General features: G+C 39.0%; 1 protein-coding gene across 2 annotated transcripts in view; it reads left to right on the forward strand.

Moving 5' to 3' along the window:
- Positions 1-3261: 3261 nt before the first annotated feature.
- KDM4C (lysine demethylase 4C) overlaps positions 3262-19696 on the forward strand; it is a 371183-nt gene continuing 354748 nt past the window's right edge. Inside the window, exon 1 of one of the 2 annotated variants that reach the window (XM_037156753.2) lies at positions 3262-3430. The gene's annotated coding sequence lies outside the window, so the exon portion shown is untranslated. The remainder of the gene's footprint in view (positions 3431-19696) is intronic. The other variant, XM_053656545.1, reaches the window with a different exon arrangement.

Below are 19696 nucleotides of genomic sequence, written 5' to 3' on the forward strand. Positions count from 1 at the left end.
GGGTCGGTCCGGCAGCCACCGCTTTTTTCTGCTGTGACCCCTCTCCGCCAGCTGCTGACTCCATTACTCTTACCACTATGGATGAATGGTTCATTGTTGTTGGACTTCCATACAGTTCAATTTTCTGTCTGTTTTGGTTGAGTTTTTGTTTCTAAATCTTTGTTGTCCTTAAACTCAGTTGTATGAGGAGGTACAGTATTTCCACCTAAACCTCCATCTTAGCCAGAAGTAGGAGATTAACCTTTTACAGTACATATCATTGGTGAAAATAGATGAATATATATTTTTAAATATTTTGTTTATTTTTAGGGGGGGGGAAAGGAAGGAGAAAGAGTGGGAGAGAAACATCAGTGTGTGGTTGCCTCTCATGTGTCCCCCACTGGGGACCTGGCCTGCAAATCAGGCATGTCCCCTGACTGGGAATTGAACCAGCAACCCCTTGCCTTATAGGTCTATACTCAATCCACTGAGCTACACCAGCCAGGCTTTTTTTTGGGGGGGGGAATAGGTGAATATTATAGTAATCCAGGTGAGAGCTAAATTCAGAACACAGGACACAGAGAAGAACAGGCACAAAAGTATATAATTTCATGAATACTAACTATCATATTCACTGTGACTCTTTAAAATATCATTTACATATTTAGTTATTGGTTGGTCTGTATTTGTATAAATAATATACACATGTGATAAGAATAAATACAAACATTAATGATTACTAATATTATTTCTTTATATTTGCAAAGGTCAAATAGACTTCAATATATTAAAATTATCATATATAATTTTATAATATATATTACATATTATATAATATATTATATATAAATATATATACAAATATAAATATAAATTAAATATAAATATATATTTAAAATTATATATTATTTGGTAGAGTATCATTTTGCTATATTGTACATATTTTAAGAAATTTATCATGATTGTCTCTGTGGTGATCTAAATAATAATTTACATAACATAAAAGTTTTAAGCAGAATCTATGTATACATTATACAGCCTCCACCTTATTGCAATTTTTAATTGGGAATAAGTCAATTAATCAACTATATGGCTAAAATGTTATTGTAATCTATAATACACAGGTATTTTGATATATTAGGGACAAAACATTGTGCTCTGTGCCATGAATCCAGTTGATTTCCTAATGGGCTCACTTCGATTTTCAAAATGGTGAAGTGCTTCATACGTTCACACAGTGCTTTGCAGTGTTTGAAGTGTTTTTTGACATTTTACATGATCTTCTTTGATTTTTAAAAATGCTTGGAGAAGTCAGCAAGACTGGTATGTCTGTCTTATGTTTTAGGTTTGGCTCTAGCTGAGTAGCTCAGTTAGTTAGAGCGTTGTCCAATTTGCTGAGGTTGTTGGTTGGATCTCTGGTGTGGGTACATATAAGAATCAACCAATAAGTGTATAAATAAGTGGAAAACCAAATTGATGTTTCTCTGTCTCTCTCCTTTCCTCTTTCTCTTTAAAATCAATACGTCAAATAAAACTGATGGGGTAGTGAACAACAGTGTAGAGGTCATGTGTTTAGCATTGTGCACCCGAAACCTGTATAATTTTGTTAACCATTGTCAGCCATTGTTGACAAATGGTTAACCATTTGTTAACCATTGTCAACCCAATAAATTCAATGTAAAGGAAAAAAACCCCTGAGACTCGATTTGCTGTGTTGGACAAATGTTGTTTGTATATTATCATGCATGTGCAAATTGTGGAGATTGGAATTCTTATTCTGATGTATGAAGGACCTTGGTTTTTAGTAGCTGACATATTTCTTAATCTCTATACTTCAGTTTTCATGTCTGTAACAAGGAGATAATATCTAGTCATTGAATGAGTACAAGGATTAATTAATATATGTGAAGCTCTTAAAATAGTGTCAAGCTCATAGTAAACTCTAAATAAATGTTAAATTACATGTTTATTGTTTTAGCATATCCAGTTGATTCATAAGGAGGGTTGGGATCCTCACAGTGTACACATTTGGAAATTCCCAGTTGGGGATACATGTTAGGCAAATTTCAGAGGTGTATGTGGTGTAAGTACACCTTAAATCTTGTTTAGAATTTAATAACTAAAAAGAGGTAGTGGTCCATCAATCCCATTAGTCTTACTTAAACACATTTTATTTGTCCTGGAAATGCTCCTTCCAGCGAGACTTGTCTTCAAGGGTGTGGCAAGTGGGTTTGAGGTATTTTAAAAAGCAGAAATCAGTGGATTGTATTAGAAAAACCCAGCATACTAGACAGCCCATGTGCTCAGTATTGTAACGATTTAGTCTTTCGTAGCTGAGAGGACGACAGGGGAAAAACCGCAAGAGACCCAGCTGGGAACTCTGCCTTTGGCAGTACAAACGTTTAACATCTGTGTGGTTTCTTTTGACACCTTGTATGGCAGAGTTGCAGCAACAAGTTGTGGCAAGCTAATTTATGTTCTTATGGTTCTGGAGGCACCTGCACTTTCTGTTACTACAATTCAGGTTAAACTGCTGTCATCTCTAGCTTTTTGGAGACTCCTAGTCCGGATTCCTATTGGGGCTACTCTTAGGTGTCCCCAGGTCAAGTGCACATCTGCTTAGGGCTGGACCTACTTCATATTAGGTGCCTGAAATACGAAGGTATCATTACACAAGGCCAATAACATGGCCTCTTGCTTGAGTTACTTGTTAAAAGGTTGGCAGGTGGACACCCTTCAACCACTGGGGATCTCCCATTGTTGTTAAGAGCCTCAGAAACCCTGCCCATAAATTGCTATCATTGCTGCCCAGGAGCGAACCCAGACGCCCAAGCGAAAATCGACTGGGCATTCCGAGGCCCCTCCTATGGCAACGCTACTTAGTCCGCGCCGGAGGGCGCCCTAGGCCGGCGTCGGAGTCTAGGAGGACGTGTGGCGCGTGGACTCCATCCTGTCCAGCGCTGCGGGTACACGGTCGGCACTTCCGGGCAAGGTTCTGTGCACCTGTTCCTTCCTCTGCTCAAGTGTCTCTCCCTTCTGGGAAAAAAGTACATGAGAACAAGATATGCATTAGCGAACCTAGGCTAAAAATGCTGCAGAAGATTAAGCCCAAAATGAGAAGGTGCTAGGCACCTTTAAGCTGTTTAGAAGTTCACGTGACCCACTAAGCACTGAGCCCATCGGGTCACGTGACGACGCGCGCGCCCTCGCGCAGGGGTATCCGCCAGCGTCGAGCGCGCACCTTCTCTGCTGCTTCCCATCCTCTCCACGGGAGGGTGAGGAGTGGCGGAGGGATCGGCGTCTGGAGCCGGGTGCGCGTGCGCAGCGAGCAGCTGTCACCCAGTGCGGAACAAGTCTCACAAATTTCTTAAATCTCTGTGGTCCCGAGGCCACTGTCTTTCTTTTTCCTTTTCCTCCTCAGGGCCCGGTCCTCGCCCCACCCTCGCACCAGGTAACCTATTTTCGGGAGTCCGTGCTATGGGGGTGGTGGGGGGAGGGCCCGGTCGGTCTTCTCGGCATTGCCCCACTCCAAGCGGGGCAGCAGGGGTTGCCGGTGTCCGGGAGAGTGGAGACACCAGACCTGAGACTATTGGTCCGCGGCCCCCGTGACTGTCAGGCTGGGGAGAGAACGGCCGGCAAGGTCTCAGGGGAGGGAGACGGGAGCCAGCGACAGACTGCTCCGGTTCTCACGGGGGTTCGATGCCGCTCTAGTCGTTCTCTTAGGGGCCAGAGTCGGGGTCGCGCCCTTTGGGGCAGACGAGCGCGCGGGTGGTCCGGAGATGCTGACTCCTTTCCTTTCCCCTTTGGTCTGGGTCTGCGCGGACTCGGGGAAGCAGGGCCTGCTTGAGTCCCTCGGGAGTGCCTCTTCACCTGGACTGTTACCGCCGCAGGGTGAGGGTGGGGGCTTCTCTTCAGAACACCCGGTCGCAGGTAGCCTTCGTGTTTGTCCTTTTGGTTTTTCCCCTCATGGGGCCATTTCTGCAGTGGCCGAAACTACGATGCGGGGTGGACAGTGGGTGCTTAATAAATAGGAGTTGGATCGGGTCGCGTGGAATGGCAGGCACGGGAGGTGGTGTGGGGTGCGGATGTGGAGTGAGGGAGTCAGGCCAGGCTGGCTGGCGCTCTGGGCTCGGGCTTAGGTTTTTCCTCGGGGCTCAGCCAATGAAACCTGCAGGGCTTGATTCCGATGCTTTCCGGGTGAACTCGGAGGCAGTCTCCCCCCAGAGCTGCACAGTGCACGTCTGCAGCGGCTGGCTTTGGTTGTGGGCGATGCTTGGGAGGGGTTTTGTCTGGTTCCTCCTCCGAGAGAGGGGAGGGCAAACTTTTTTTTAGCACTTGGTAGATTACCACGCGGGGTGATTTTTGAAGCACTGCTTCGGAAATGTGGGTTTGAAGTTGCAGTTGGTCCACCCTTACTTAACTTTGGTGAAAGTTTCTGGTAGCCTCTGTCCACCTAGTTTTGGACCCAACTTTGCCCTATTTCATCTACTTAATTTTGCAATATTTTTTATTTTTAACTTCGGGAAAGTCGACTTCGCGGTTTCTATGGCAATGGTTACTATCGTAATTTGGAAATGTTGTGCTTGAAAATTAGTGGCTTTCTGTTGTAAAAATAATTCTTTAAAAAAACTTTAATTGTATTTTTTCGTTACCATTTGACCCCATTCTACTCTCCTCCCCCTGCAATCATCACACTTGTCCATGTCCGTGAGCCCTATTTCCTTTTTTCTCTTACCTCCATTCCCTAACCGCCCCCCACCAAGTGGCTTTAATTCTTAAAGGGCCATTTTTATTTTGTAGCACTCGGGTCTCCTTTAAGATGATTACTCCAGTTCTTTTACCTAGTCAGTCCCCTCCCATCCCCATCCCCCAACTGTGTTTTATTTTATTGATTTTAGAGAAAGGGAAGGCCAGAGGTAGGGAGGGAGGGAGGGAGAGGAGGGAGGTAGAAGCCGGGGAAGGGAAGAGGAGAGGGGGAAAGGGGAGTGGAAAGGGGAGGGGTAGGGAGAAAAAAAAACCACAATTGTTTTAATGTTTTTATTTTTAACTTCGGGTTCCTTGTTCCACTTATTTATGCAATCGTTAGTTAATTCTTGAATGTGCCCTGGCCTGGGATGGAACCAGAAACCTTGGAATATAGGGATGACGCTCACTCGAACTAACTGAGCTATGAGGCTAGGGCTCCCCCACACTTTGCTTTGCAATGTATTATTACGTGGGGGTTTAGGATTTTTAGATCCTTTTTCCCAGTTTAAGGTGTTATGAAAAGTTTGTACATCATCTTTACAGCATCCCTATGAACTTGGTAATAACAGTGCAATTTAAAGTGGAGATGTGTTTCACATCAACAGACTTCAGTTGGTTGCTTTTTTTGAAGTTAAAAATATACATTTTAAGCATTGCACACGCACAAATGCTTTTAAAAAGCATTCCTATTCCTATTTTATGAAAATGAAGGTTTTAATAAGTTGAACTGGTACTTAACCTTTTTTAGATTTTTTAAAATTTACTTTTAGACAGTGGGGAAGGCAAGAACAGAGGGAAGTGTGTCTCACGCACACCCTACCTGCCCCCTACTGGGGACCTGGCCAGTAATCCTGGCAAGTACCTTGACTGGGAATGGAACCAGCAACCTTTCAGTTGCAGGCTGGCATTCCATCCACTGAGACATACCAGCTGGGGCGGGTACTTAATTTTTTAAAAGTTTTTTAAGATTTAAATTTCCATTTAAGGATGAAAATATGCTATAGTGAGTTTTCCTCTGGACATCTTCTATATCACCCAGGGCTAGGTTAGGTGCTCCTCGGGTACAGTCTCTTTCCTTTTTTTATTGTTTTGTAATTGCCTCTTGACTGGTTCTTCCTTACTACATACAATATTAGAACCTGAAAACAGGTTCTGGGTGTGTTTTTTTCTTTATTGTATTTCCAGCAGTTTAAAGTAGTGCCTGAGGTGCTCAAAATATCCTCTTTTTAAATAATAGCTTTAGTAAGAAACAATTTACATGCCATATAATCTTCCTATTTATTTATTTTTTAAGATTTTATTTTTAGAGAAAGGGGAAGGGAGGGAGAAAAAGAAGAGAAACATCAATGTACAATTCATCTTTTTAAAAAAGATTTATTTATTTTTGGAGGGGACGGGAAGGAGAAAGTGAGGGAGACAAACATCAGTATGTGGTTGCTTCCCATGCACCCCCCACTGGACACCTGGCCCACGACCCAGGCATGTGCCCTGGACTGGGAATGGAACTGGTGACCCTTTGGTTTGCAGGCCCACACTCAATCCACTGAGCTACACCAGCCAGAGCTATAATCCACCTTTTTAAAGTATACAATTTAATGGTATTTGTCACCACAATCAATTTTAGAATATTTTTATCACTTGGAAAAGAAACCCTGTTCCCATTAGCAGTTTTGTCTATTTCTCTTCAACTCCCTTCCCCTCTAGCCTTAGGCAACTGCTAACCTGTTTTCTGTCAATAGATTTGCTTATTCTGGACCTTTAATATACATGGAATCATATAATATGTGGTGTTTTGTGACTGGATTCTTTCACTTAACATAATGTTGTCAGGGTTCATCTATGTTGTCACATAGTATTTCATTCTTTTTTATGGTTGAATAATAGCCATTCTGTGACTACATCACATTTTGTTTATTTAATCATTAGTCGATGGCCATTTAGCTTGTTTCCACCTTTTGACTATTATGAATAATGCTACTATGGACATTCATGAACTAGTTTTTGTGTGTGGGTATGTTTTCTTTACTCTTGGGTATATGAGGTCTGTCCAGAAAGTATCCAGCGATATAAATATGAAAAATAGAGACATTGGGGAATACATAAGATACAAGAAATTTTGAACTTAGGACAATGATGCCTCAGTCCCATTCAAAGTAGGCACCTTGGGGCCTCACACAGTTCTCTGAATTTCCATCAGCTGCCCTGCTGTATTTCCCTGAATCTCATTGAAGGTCTGAAATCTCTTTCCTTTCAAAGGTGATTTTAGTTTGGGGAAAAGCCAGAAGTCACAGGGCACCACATCTGGGCTGTAGGGGGGCTGAGTCACCTGGGTGATTTGATGTTTGGCCAGAAAACTCTGTCCTGTCATGATAAAGCTGCCAATAACCAGTTAGTTGCCGGTAGCTGTGGCCTTCCAAATCATCTGAATAGTTTCTGCAGTAGAATGTTTAAGCTTATCACAAAATTTGATTCATCGCTTTATTCACATAGTCATTTTGAATGCCACAGCGACAACAGTACACACACTCTCTCAATGGCATCTACCACCTCCACTGACTAGTACAGTGAAGTTGTCATGGCTCACACATGCACATTCCAGTCTACTCCCCTGTGCTGCCAGGTTACGTCGATGTAGCGCAAACCATTCTTATTACATTAACAATGGCTGGACTTTTTCTGGACAGATCTTGTATATTTAGTGGTAGAATTTCTGGGTTAAACATTCCCTCCTGAATGAATGAATGAGCAAGGAGGGATTTAGTCTTGAGGGACACTCTCTCTAGGCCTTTGAGTGGTCAAATGACCCTTTCCTGCCCCAATACCAAGTATACTTCTGTAGAGTTCATCTGTGTGGGGCTTCGTTCTGCAGGTAGTGCTACATTTTTCTTGTCTAGATGTCATTAAGATCATCTCTTTCTATTAGTAGTTTGTATACATTTAATGATTATTCCCTTTATATTATTTTTCAAGTTTAATTAGAGACATGGTGATAAAACAGGTATATTCCATACTGTCATCAAATTCAGAGTCTACAATAGGACTTTCAGTCTTTTAAAATATATTTTCTTTTACGAAATAGGAATATCATATCTAATGCTCTTCTTACCACCCCCATTTATTTTAAAAAATTAAAAAATGTGTTTATTGATTTTAGAGACAGAGGAAGGGAGAGAGAGTGAGAGAGAGAGGGAGAGAAAGAGAGAGAAACATCAATTGGTTGCCTCCCATATGCTCCCCAACCAGGGATTGAACCTGTAGCCTAGGCATGTGTCTTGACTGGGAATTGAACCCCAACTTTTTGTTGTATGGGACACCAACTGAACCACACTGGCCAGGGCACCACCATCATTTCTAATAGGAATTTCTTGGGAGTTGTTCCATAGTTTAAGTCACTGTATCTTAATCTTCACCAACCTAGAAGGTTTTGTGGAGACTGATATATACATTTAATATTGAATTATTGTCTTTTTACTTTCACTAACTCCTCAAAGATTCCCCTTTGACCTTAACTCTCCCTGCCTTTTTGGAGAAGATTTTTATAATCTAAGTCTGCACTTGCAGGAGCAAGGATTAAGCCCACCTAAGTATTGGGAATAGTCCCCATAAGGAGTATACCAACTGTGCTTCTCCTTTTTGGCCTGCCGTTATTCTTTCTGTGAGGATCAAGTCCTAACTCTCAGCTCTATCAGTATGGCCAGCTAATTCTTTGCTTTCTGGCAAACTCATCTTTTTTTCTTCGGTTCCTTGGTTGGGTTGGGCTTGGTACTTTGCTTACATTATCATTCCCTCTTCTTAGACTGCCACTCCTACCTGTACCTACTTAATTTGGTTAATTTCATCTCTTCCTTCAAATGGCTCAGCTCAGTTGTCACTTCTTCCAGTTAGTCTTTCTTCAGTCCTGTATACTTGCAATAGCAGCATTCTGTAATCTCCTTCATAGTGTTAAATAATTACATCGTTAGTAATTTGCTCTCCACTTCCCATATATACACAGAAAGAAATCCACACAAAATATTGAAAGTGGTTAGTTACTTTGGGTGATGGAATTATGGACAGTCTGTCTCTTTTGTGCATATGTGTATTGGCAGAATTTTATCTTGTCTATCAGTATGACCAGGGAAGAAACTTAATAAAAATCCATGTTGTTAGAAAATCTGGAAACAGAAGAATTTATAGGAAAAAGAAAAATCATTAGTAATTGCCATTTTCATTTTGTAATTTTTTTCCTAACCTGTTTTGTTTTAATAACCTAGATGAGATTTTACTATAGCTTCAGTGCACAGCTTTTTTAAAAAATTATTTTTTTATTTTTAATTACAGTTGACATACGCATACATTATTATATTAGTTTTAGGTGTATATCCCAGTGATTAGACATTACATAACTTAGTAACTGATCATTCTGATAAATCTTGCACTCATCTGACACCATACATAGTTATTAGACTATTTTATTTATTTATTTATTTATTTTAAAATTTTATTTAGTTATTTTTCAAGTACAGTTTTTTTGTCTATTTCTCCCATCCCAGCCTCCCCCGCCCCTTGCTCCCCACCTCCCTCCCATTTCCAACCCCCTTAGGTCTCTCGTCCCTATGTCCTTCCTATTTGTTCCTCCAAATCCCTCCCTATTATTGACCGTATTTCCTATGCTGTACTTTTACTTCTCCATGGCTATTCTATAACAACCAATTTGTACTTCTTAATCTTTTCACTTTCTTTGCACATCCTTCTAGCCCCCTCCTATCTGGCAACCGTCAAAATGTTACCTAGCCCTGGCTGGTGTAGCTCAATGGATTCAGTCCTGGCCTGCGAACCAAAGGATCTCCAGTCAGGCCATGTGCCTGGATTGTGGGCCAGGTCCCCAGTAGGGGATGCACAAGAAGCAGACACACATCGATGTTTCTCTCCCTCTCTTTTGCCTTTCCTTCTCTTTTCTTTAAAAACAAACAAATAAAATCTTTAAAAAATGTTATCAGTATGACTCCGTTTTTGTTCTTGTTCACTTATTGTAAAGCTTTTATTACATTTTGATTCTCTCTCATATCTAGGGTCTTTTCGAGAATGGGGAGGATACTTCCCTAGGGAAGGATTGGTTGCCTAGGGATGGAATTTCTGGTATTTAAATTGAGCTGATTCTAAAGGAACAGAATCTAGCATCTGATACTATTAAAGTTTGGGAACTAAGTATTTGTTAATTAACCCATTTCCCTTTTTCACCCTGAGAAACTTCCTTACTAGTATATTTGTATGCTTTTAGTACTACAGAGTTTTTCCTTGCACAGTTGTTTGTTATATGCACTGCTTGTCTTATTTTTGCTGAGTAGTTTATTCTGCCTAGTAGTGGGTACATTTCTTCAAATTTTAGAGGTAGAGCATAGAGCAGTATACATAGTAAACAAAGAGATTCCCTATCATTTCATGAAAGAGGATTATATTGAGTGTTAATGTTTAGATAGGCTGTTACTTCTTATTTTCAGATACACTGGCTTCAGCAACTTTGGTATTTAGGAACTGTTGCTCTATAGAATCTTTAAAATTTATTCTAGATTCTTCTGGGTTTGTATTATTCTGTGGTAAATATTTAAGGAACAGAATTACGCGTACCAAACCCTTTTGGAGATGACTTCCTTTTTCTATATCTCCATCCAGTTCCATTGAACTAATTTGGCATCTACACATTTTAACTGCAGTAAGCTGAAATCCATCTTTCAGCTCTGCTTCTCTGAGGTCTCTCATGCATGTCATCCCGTTTCATTGCCCACTGGGGAAACGCGGAGTTATCCCAGACACCCCATGGTTCCTTAGCCCTCAAACCCAGACTATTACCAAATTTTGTCACTGCTTCCTAAATATGTTTCAGATCAGTTTGTTAGTATCCATCTGGCAATATCTCAGTATTTTTACTTCAGCCTCCTTCCTATCTCTCTTCTACTCAGTGAGGTTTTAAAATGCAAATCAGATCTTTCTCATTGCCCTGAGGATATTTCCCATGCTTGCTTCTCTCACCGCCGCCCCCAGCCTTTTCCAGGTGGTGTACTTTTCCTCTCTGTCCCATTGGCTTTTCTTTTCCTCAAGCTGTGGAGGCCCTCACTGAAAGTGCTATTTGCTGCCAGGCAGACTTTTCCTCCTACTTTCTTCCTTTCTGTGTATCTTTCTGGTCTCTGCTTGAATGTACTTCCTCCTAGAATCCTTACCTGTCACCCCACCTTTCCTCAATTTAAATCAGCTTCCTTAATGATTATCCTAATTTCCTAAACTTTTCCTTCCATAACACTTAGTACTTTATAATCTATATTTATGTGATTATTTGATTGTTTGTTCCTAACTGTAAGAATTCTACAAGGGTAGGGGTCAAGTACTATGTTTATTTACTTATATCACACCTGCACACCTTTGTCTCATCAGCACTGCACTGTAGCTGCTCAAAAAGCATTTGTTGTAAAAACGAATGTTTTTACATATATGGAAAAAGTAAGGAAATTAAAATCAGAGCACAGTAGGAAATATATTTAACCCATTCTGACCCAACACACATGTACAAATACACAACTGTGAAACAACAGTTTCACAAAGCATACTTTGCTAACTGTGCTATACTCTTGTACTTTTTGTTTTGTTCTATTTTACATATAAAAATATAGGGTAGGACCGTAGACTGCAGTTTGCACGACACAGCTCCAAGGCAATATAAGCAAAATGCTTCATTTCTATTAGCCCCTCCTCCTTCTTTGAAAAACAATTGCTATTTCTCAGTCTTTTCTGATGGAAAATGCAGGTATACCTGTAAATACCACCACCTTCCCCATTAAAAGAAAGACTTTGTTCTGCCTGATCACAGAGGAGGGTTGGTTAAGGTCAGGTTTAGAAAAGTCTAAATCTGACTCTCCCTTAGATTTTCCAGGTACTTTTTCACCCAACTGATAACTGATAAGTGGTCAGTCAGTGAAATTGAAGGCTGGCCTTTCATTAGTTTTGTTTTTCAGTTTGCTACAAACCAAACAAAATTCTAAAATGAAAACAAGAGGATTAAGGCAAACTGGTAAGTATTTGTGAATGTGTGAATTAAGGAGCTTGGCTGGGTAAGGATGTCACAGTTCAGTGGGTCACTGGAGTTGATCCGTAGAGCTGTGGTTCTCATTTGTTTACTTCACAGAATTGGTGCTGTTTGGTTTCATCATGAAATATTAATATCTTATAAACTATTTTGCTACCTATTAGAAATAACCCAAGTGTCTATTTTAACTTATTACTATGGTGTGAGATTCAGAACTTGGAAGAATGTTTAAAAAATTAGGCAAGTTCAAACCTATGTTTAATGAAAAAAGCAGTGTATAAAAATTGCATACATTGTACGGTTTCAGTTGTGTTTAAATGTGTTTAAACGTGTCTACGTTTAGAAAATATACACTGGAAATGATGGTGGGATTACTGGTGATTTTAATTTTCCTCTATTACAAATTTTTTTGAGAATGAACATTATTGCATTTATAATCAGAAAGGCTGAGTTTGAAAAAACAAATATCTTGTATATTAACATGTATTTGCAAATAGGTAAAATAACACCTTTATTAAAATGGTGGATGGAACCCGGGTTTCTAGTGGCTGTATTTTGGAGACCTCTCTCCAGGTGGGATCATAGATTATTCATGATTTATAATCTTGCACTGCATGATGATCCTTGTTTTTGCTCCTAGGTTGATTTTTTCTCTTTTCTGTCTAAGTTACTGAAGCTTACCAAGCTTTGTTTTTGGGATTTCATTTCTTTTTGCCTTGCTCAAGCATGTTGTTAATGAATGTTCACTTATGGTTGCCCATAGCTCAATATTTTGAAAGTTCTAATATTCCTTATTTAATCCAGCTGTATAGCATGAGTTGAAGGGATGGAGAGGGTTTTGGATGAATTAGGGAATATATAGATGATATCTTCTTTTTGTTAAATTTGGAAATATCTAGTTATAGTGAGAATTAGAAATGAAATTGAAAGAAACATACAGTAATAGTTTAACTGTGTAAACACCAGTAAATTTTCCCATACCTATGTTTGAAATTCAGTTTTCTAACATTCATGCCTAGTAGATTAAATTAAATATTTGAAAATATATTTGATAGCCATACAAAATAGTTTTTCTAGATGTTGATATACTATTTTTTTAAAGAAGGAATGGGAAAACTTCAAGAGAGAGGAGAAGGGAAGGAGAGAGAGGGAGAGGAACATCGATGTGTGGTTGCCTCCTATGCACCCCTCATCGGGAACCTGGCCTGGAACCCAGGCAATGAGCTCTGACTGGGGATCGAACCGGAGACCTTTTGGTTAGCAAGCTAGCATTGAATCCACTGAGCCACAGCAGCCAGGGTGGAATGGGAAAACTTTAATTAGGGGGAATTATTAAAGTAAGGACAGTTGGCCAGACACATAGGACCTTTTAGGTTGTGGGCCTGCACATGTGCATGAGTGACAACACTTTTTAGGGGACTGCATAGTACGGTTTTCATTTTCAGCATTGCAGGTTCCGATATGAACCAAGTTCAGATATGAACTTTTCCACTTGATCCCAAGTATGTCAGGCATTGGAGGACTTATTTCCACAGTGTTCCTCCCTAATCAAACTCACAAAAAGAACCAGAACCCAATTCCAAAGGGCATGTGTCGCTCTTTAGGGCTCTTTCTAGAATGTCTTGGTCCATGGAAAAGCACAGGAGGAATCACACATTGCTCGATGACAGAGAGGTCCCCAAAGATGGAAATGGGTATGGGGTTGAGGAATAATCTGAACAGGGTGTTGTTCGTTCACCTGCTGGGCTTCTCTGCCCCTCAAGACTACTCCCATCTGCTCATCAGATCATTCTTCCTGCAGACACATAGTCAGTCTCCTGTTCAGCAAGAACAAGGTTAAAGATTGATACACATTGCTTCATTTTTGCTCTCTATTTCATCTTCTAACTCATTTTTTCACCAGACATTTGTTTAAATTCCAGTCCTGAGGACATATCTTTGTCTCTGGTTGAACGTCAGTCTTGTTTCTCTTCTGTTTTGGGAGTTTATCAGATACTTAGAAAGGTCATAGGTATCCCTATGAGTGGAAGACTGATGGAATAGGCATTTCTTTATTTTTTTTGCAGGTAGCTCATTTCACCCATTTAAAAAATATGTGTTTAAATTTCAAAAGGAACCTTTGCCTGAAATTTGGGCAGTTTACTGAGAACTCTCAGTCTACAACATACAGGCAGCTATCATTAGCACAAAGAATCTGGCTCTGGGATAGGTAAATTCATTTCTCATTCTTTCTGATAATTTTATTTGCTTATATAAAAATTTAAAATTTATTTAGATAAATGTATGTTAAATACATACCTTATTATTTAAATACACAATACAAGGTATCCAACAAGGTATAAAATTCAGCAGGTATAAAAGGGTAAAAAGTATATATTCTCACCTTTGGCCACCAGATAGCCAGTTTTCTCCTTTCGGTCAACTATTGTAAAAACTATTTCTTTTAGGGCTTTCCAGAGATATTCTGTGTATTCTATATAAGATATTCTATATAAGCATATATGTACATAGGTACATTTTTTACAAAAGCGATAGTATCTATACTTACTGTTCTGAATTTAAAAAGTTTGATAGTATAACTTGGATGTGATTTTTAAAATATGAGTACATATAGAACTCTGTCTTTTTAAAGTGAGTGCACAGGTCCTGACTCTTGTGGCTCAGTTGGTTGGTCAGTGTGCTGCAAAATGAAAGGTTGCTTGCTGGTTTGAGTCTCGGTCAGGGTACATGCCAAGGTTGTAGGTTCAGTCCCTGGTTGGGGTGTGTACGAGAGTCAACCTGTCACTGTTTCTGTCCCTCTCTGTATCCCTCCCTTTCCCTCTTGCTAAAAAAAAAGTAAATAAAATTTTTTTTAAAGTTTCTTCAAAAAATGAATTCAGTGGTACATTGTTTGTATATACCATAATTTACTTAACCAGTGTAATATTGAAAGTCATTTAGGTTGATTTTATTCTAGTGATCTATTTATGATGTACCATTACCTTAATATTTTTTTCCTTCTTTTTAAAAAATATTATTTATTTATTTATCTTTAGAGGGGAAAGGAAGGAGAGAGGGAGAGAAATATCAATGTATGGTTGCCTCTCATGTGTCCCCTGATAGGAACTGGCCTGCAACCCAGGCATGTGCCCTGACTGGGAATCAAACTGCGATCCTTTGATTCTCAGACCCGTGCTCAATCCACTGAGCTACAGCAGCCAGGGCTACCTTAATATTTTAATTGTAGTTTTATAACATGTTTTCAGAACTTTCTGGGCTGTTTTTTATTTTTTCTCATTATACTTAGCTTTAGAATCAAAATTCCAAGTTCCAAAAACCTATTATTTTATTGAGAATTAACTTATAGAAAAACATCATACAGAGAAGTATCTTTAAGATGTTGAATTTTTTCCCCAAAATATGGTATGTGATTTCATTTGTCTTACATCCTTCTAAAGAGCAATTTAAAGATATCTTTTCACAGATTTTACACATTTCTTGAATTTATTCTTTTATTAATAATAATTTATTTTTTAAATAATTTTCTTTTTTACTTTGGGACCATATCAAAGCTTTAGAAAGTTGCATTATAGTACAGACAACTTTTATTTCCTTGAAAAATTTTCCTTCTTTCCCATTACTCCTTAATATAATACTTTGTTGTGTATTTCCTACAAAGACAGTTTCCTACATAACCACAGTATATCCATCAAAATCAAGAAGTTAACTGTGATCTAGTCTTTACACTCTTTACATTTCATCATTTGTTATTTGCAAAAGTACCCAGTCCAAAATGATGCATGCATTTTCTTGTTTTCAGGAAACATCCTTCAGTCTTTGATTTTCTTTTTTTCTTTTTAAAGATTTTATTTATTTATTTTTAGGGAAGGGGGCAGAGAGGGAGAAAGAGAGGAAGAGAAACATCAATGTTCAGTTGCCTCTTGTGTGCCCCCTACTGGGGACCTGGCCTGCAACCCAGGCATATGCCCTGATTGGAAATCAAACTGACAACCCTTTGGTTCCCAGGCTGGAGCTCAATCCACTGAGCCACAACAGCCAGGGCTGATTTTTTTAAAAATTTATTTATTGATTTGATAGAGGTAGGAAGAGAGACATTGATTTGTTATTCTACTTAGGCATTCTTTGGTTGATTCTTGTATGTGCTGTGACCTTGGATTAAACCTATACAACCTTAGTGTGTCTGGAGGACACTCAACAAACTGAGCTACCTGGTTGGGGCTGTCTTTGATTTTCATAATGTTGCCACTTGTGACAATAACATGCCTGCTATTTTACAGATTCTCCCTTAATTTTTGTTTTTCTGATATTTACTTGTGATTAGATTCTTGAGGCATCATTGGCAGGAATATCACAGATTATGTTGTATTCTTTTAATTGCATCTTATCAGTTGGCAAACAATTTTATTTTGTATTTCTGGTAATGTTCATTTTGATTGGTTTGTTAAGATGAGAGTCTTCTGTGTTTCTCTGCTGTAAAGTTACTGTTCGTTTTGGGAAAACTATGTAAATATCTTGTTCCTTATGGAGATTTTAATTTATTTATTTTTATGAATTTGGATTTACAGTTACTATTTTATTTAATAAGTATAACTGTTAATGTTATTGAATATTTATATTGATGCTTAAATTGTGATAGGTTTGGCCTATGGGAGCCCTTCAAGTGGGATTTTGTATCCTTTTGACATGTCCCTATAATCTCAATCCACTGAGCTACACCAGCCAGGGGGTAGTTTTTTGATTACTGCTTCAATTTCATCTGCTGTTATTGGTCTGTTCAGGCTTTCTGCTTCTTCACTGAGTTTTGGGAGATTATATTTTTCTAGAAATGTGTCCATTTCACCTATGTTTTCAACTTTCTTGGCATACAGTTCTTCATAGTAATTTCTTACAATCCCTTCTGTTTCTGTGGTGTCAGTTGTAATCTCTCGTATTTCATTTCTGATTGTGTTTATTTGGGTCCTTTCTCTTCTTTTCTTGATGAGCCTACTTAAATGTTTGTCGATTTTGTTTATCTATTCAAAAAACCAGCTCCTGGATTCATTGATCCTTAGAATTGTACTTTTAGTCTCTATGTCATTTGATTCTGCTCTGATCTTGTTTATTTTCTTCCTTATACTTGCTCTGGGCTGTCTTTGTTGTTGTTCCTCAAGTTCTTGTAGGCATAGGGTTAGGTTGTTTGTTTGATATGTTTCTATCTTTTCCAGATAGGCCTGTATTTGCTATGAACTTCCCTCTCAGGACTGCCTTCGCTGTGTCCCATAAGTTTTGGGTTGTTGTGAGTTGATTTTCATTTGTTTCCAGAAACTTTTTGATTTCTTCCCTAAGTTCATACTTGACCCATTCAATGGCATGCTATTAAACAACATGCCTTATTAAACCTCGTTGTTTAATAGCATGCCATTCAATGTCCATGATTTTGAGTGTTTTGGGTTTTTTCCTTTGGGGTCGGTTTCCAGTTTCAGTCCCTTGTGGTTGGAGAAAGTGCCTGGGATGATTTCAATTTTCTTGAATTTGTGGAGGCTCGTTTTGTGTCCTATCATGTGGTCTATCTTTGAAAACGTTCCATGTGCATTTGAAAAGAATGTGTATTTAGCTTCTTTGGGACAAAGGGCTCTATATATATCAGTTAAGTCCATTTCATCTAGTGCATTGTTCAACGCCACAATACCTTTGTTGATATTTTGTTTGGAAGATGTGTCCATTTTTGACAGTGGGGTGTTAAAAATCCCCTACTATAATTGTGTTGCTGTCAATATCTTTCTTGAAGTCTTCTAAGATTTTCTTTATATATTTGGGTGCTCCTATGTTGGGTGCATATATATTTACAATGTTAATGTCTTCTTGGTGGATTCTTCCCTTGAGTATTATGAAGTGACGTTCTGGGTCTCTCTTTATGGCCCTTTTTTTGAAGCCTATTTTGTCTGATATGAGTATTGCTGCCCCAGCTTTTTTTTCTTGTCCGTATGCTTGGAAAATTTGTTTTCGGCCCTTCACTTTTAGTCTGTGTAGGTCTTTTGTCCTGAGGTGGGTCTCTTGTAGGCAGCATATATGTGGGTCATGCTTTTTTATCCATTCAGCTACTCTATGTCTTTTGATTGGAGCATTTAATCCATTTATGTTTAAGGTTATTATTGATAGGTACTTATTCATTGCCGGTTTTGTACCCTTGTTCCTCTCTGTCTCTCTTTTTTCCTTTCTTTCCTTAAAGCAGTCCCTTTAGCATCTCTTGCAGAGCTGGTTTGGTGGAGGCATATTCTTTTAGACTTCTTTTGTCTTGGAAGCTCTTTATTTGGTTTTCCGTCTTGATTGAGAGCCTTGCCGGGTAAATTAGCCTTGGTTGAAGGCCTCTGGTTCTCATTACTTGGAATATTTCTTGCCATTCTCTTCTTGCTTGGAGCGTTTCCATTGAGAAATCAGTAGCTAACCTTTTTGGTGTTTCCTTGTATGTTATTTCCTTTTTCTCCCTTGCTGCCTTTTAAATTCGCTTTCTGTCTTGAAATTTTGCCATTTTAATGATGATGTGTCTTGAAGTGGGCCTCTTTGGGTTCCTCTTGATTGGGACTCTCTGTGTTTCCTGGATTTGTGTGACTTTTTCTCTCATCAAATTAGGGAAGTTTTCCATCATTACTTTTTCAAATAGGTTTTCTATCCCTTGTTCTTCTTCTCCTTCTGGTATCCCTATTTTTCGGATATTCTTATGTTTTATATTGTCTTGCATTTCTCTTAATCCCTCTTCATTCTTTCTGAGCCTCTTTTTTTTTCTTGCTCTTTCTGGGTTTTTTTTCCTACTTTGTCCTCCAGCTCACTGATCCGATCTTCTGCTTTATCTATCCTGCTTTTGATTCCTTCTACTGTATTCTTCATTTCCGAAATTGTATTCTTCATTTCCTCTTGGCCCTTGCTGATAGTTTCTGTTTCCTTTTTCATGTTGATATAGTCTGAACTGAGTTCATTATAGCTCCCCTGTAGTTTCTGGTAGCTCATTGAACTTCCTTGTGAGCTCTTTGAACTTCCTGATAACCAGTGTTTGAATTGAATATCTGATAGTTGACTTGTCTCTATTTCATCTAACATTCTTTCCTTTCATTTGGGGATTGTTTCTTTGTCTTCCCATTGTTTGTGAGACTCTTCTTGTTAGCCTCAGCTTCTTAAATTGATCTGTTCTGACTCCCTGGGTTTATGGTGTGAACCTCTGTGGTAGAATACCTGTGAAATTCAGTGGTGCAGTCTCCTTCGGGTATCCTGGTGTTCTCCGCTTCCGCCTACTCCTTTTTTTTTGCGATCAGTTGGAGGGGGAGGCAAAATGGTTCATGACGGCGAGAGAGTATTTTATGATATTTACAGTCACAGCCAGTAGAGAAGAGATAGAAGATCTTTAGGCTATATATAGTGTTAACCATAATCTTCAACCCAACTTGCTGCTTTTAAGAGAGGATGGACAAAAGATAAGTCTCTTGTTGGGGAGGGAAGGCTTGTGAGTTGGATCTAGAAAGCAGTGAGGTTGCGGGGGGTCAGATTCTGAGGGAAGGTGAGAGTAAAGGATAGTAAATAGGTGTAGTGTGTGAGCGAACAGTAATAGAATTCAGGAAACTGTGAAGTGGACTAAGATCTGGGATATGTGTTGTGAAGTATTTACAGTTGTATAGAATAGCTATTATTTACAATAATATTAGAGCAACAATTATGACAGACTCTATGTGATCTGGATAACGTGAACGGAGGTATAGAACTCTGGGTAGTGTGCTAAACAAAAACAAGTCACGTGCGTGTGAAGTATAGAAAATTAGCAATACACTGTGGAGGAGAGAACAGGGGAAACCTGTCAAATGATACCATATAACCAGCCAAGGCAAAGAAGCCTATAAAGAAAGAGGAGGAATACAAAGATACTATTAAAATATAAAAGAAGTGAGA

This window comes from Artibeus jamaicensis, unplaced genomic scaffold (assembly GCF_021234435.1).
Source record: "Artibeus jamaicensis isolate MK-2021 breed Jamaican fruit bat unplaced genomic scaffold, CSHL_Jam_final scaffold_1964, whole genome shotgun sequence".
NCBI classification, from domain to species: Eukaryota; Metazoa; Chordata; class Mammalia; order Chiroptera; family Phyllostomidae; genus Artibeus; species Artibeus jamaicensis.